Genomic DNA, 2,177 nt, shown 5'->3' with positions numbered 1-2,177 from the left:
GTGGCGAGCACCTGTGGTCCCAGCTACTTGGGAGGCAGAGGCAGGAGACTCGCTTGAGCCCAGGAGTTGGAGGTTGCTGTGAGCGCGATGCCATGGCACTCTACCCGGGGGGATAGCTTGAGGCTCCATCTCAAAAAAAACAAACAAACAAACAAAAAAAAACAAAAAGAGACAAATAAGGCTTGTGACTCTCCTGTAACTTTATTGTATTGTAAATTTAAGATTATGTGTGTACATGCAGAATGCTTTATTGTTAGGGTATATGGTTAGTAAGAAATAAACTAGGGTTGATGCATGCCAGAGAGCGCTACAGCCCCCTCCTCTTCCACATTCTGACTGCTAGTTTACCTCTGCAACTTCAGCCCGATCAAATCATGCAGCATAGTGAGTAGTGTAACCGCCCCCACTTGACACACTGACAGGGCATCCCAGAGAGTGCAAATAATGTGTCCAACCCCACCATGGGGAACAGCAGAGTTGGGGTCACATTCTGTTTCCCTAGGCCTCACACAGCTGGCCAGTCCCACAGCTGGCCTCACCTCTGATATGAAACATCTGGGTAAGACGAAATTTGTGTAGGCATCCTTCAGCAAGCTGTGTTTTTGATCTAAGGGCCTCTGTCCCCTACACAGGCATCCAGGCATTTAAAGACAGTTGCACAAATCCCTGATCCTACCATCTGTGCCCCAGGGTGACCAGCCCCTTCCTGTCAGGTGGCCTGGTGCCCAGGAGGCCTGTGTCTCTTTTTATCCCCAGGCCAGCTCTTCCTCCATTCTCCATCATCACAGTCAATGGCCCAGATGGGCCACAGGGCTCAGGCCAGGAGTCTGATCTTCTCCAGCCTTGCTATTTCTCTCACCAGACATCTGAACTGGTGAGGACGCCTGGTGGACTCCTATGGACCCTTCTGCTAAAACAAACCCCATGCTGCCTATTTCCACCTCAGCCAACTGGGTGTCCCCTGCCAATTCCTTCAGCCTCTGGCCTTTCCCCCTGAAACCTGATTGCACTGAGCAACAAGGGCGACCACCTTCTCTGTCAGTTAGAGCCAGTGACTATCCCTTAAAACCCTCCAGTGGTTTCCCATTTCCCTTGGAATGAAAACCCAACCCCCAATGTCCTGACAGTCAGCTTCCTGCCTTCACTGGGGCCACCTCCCTTCACGCTCCACCTTTGGACCTCACCCTAGCACATGCCTGGCTTTCTCCGGCTCCCTGAGAGCACCAGGCCTCTGCACTCTCTTCTCCCCCAGCTGGACTACTCTGCCCCAGGATGGAGGCTCCTTCCTGCTTATTCATAGGCACTGTGTTCTGAAAGTCACACACAACTGCTACCACATCATGGATGCATCCTGATTCTCCTGGAAGAGAGGTTAGACTGGGAAGTCGCACATCTCTTATAATCAGTGCAACAGCAGAGAGGGGGCCAGTGGAAGATATGTGCTTTCTGTATTAGGCTCGCAATATTTTACAGCTGCAGCAAGAAAATGCAGACAGCCACCCACTGTTTCAGGTCTGGTGCTGACCTGGTGCTAGAACTCTTCAGGGGCAGAGCATCTGACTTTGTGGCTGCACAGGAACATTATGCATTATACACTGTCAGGTCCCTGAATTAGCCATTAGCTGGACTCTCAGTCCTACCTCCAAGGCAGGGCTGGTCTCTGAAGAATCTCTACCATGTCTCTTGGCCTTTTTAGAAACATTTGCCCCCAGCCTCCTCTTCCAGTCCACTGAACAGGCTTCCATCACCTCCCTAAGGCTTTCATGCAATCCTCCCTCGGTGGAAAGCTGATTTCCACAGTGACTGTGTCCTCACTGTGACCCAGAGCTTCTCAGCCTGGGCACCGCAGCACGTTGGAGGAGTGACATACAGGTGCTCCACATCACTCCTCGTCTCTGCTCACCAGTGGCCACAGCACTCCCCTCAGTTGTGCGATAACCAGAATGTCCCAAACAGTGCCAGATGTCCTCTGGTGGACACAACCTCCACACAGTTATCTTTGTCTCTGAACCGCCATTTCAGTTAGACTAGGTGATCCGTGTTGTCCTCCCCAGGCTGAAAATCTGTGCTCTGTCCCACTCTTTGTCTCCTGTGGTCTTTACGAGAGGAACAGGAGTTGGATGCTTTGCTTCCAGTTGTGCGGAACAAGAGGCCAATTTTCACTATGGCAGTGGATT

Source organism: Otolemur garnettii, unplaced genomic scaffold (assembly GCF_000181295.1).
Source record: "Otolemur garnettii isolate 467f Iridium unplaced genomic scaffold, OtoGar3 scaffold00171, whole genome shotgun sequence".
NCBI lineage: Eukaryota > Metazoa > Chordata > Mammalia > Primates > Galagidae > Otolemur > Otolemur garnettii.
The sequence above is the reverse complement of the archived record's forward strand: the minus strand, read 5'-3'. Positions refer to the sequence as shown.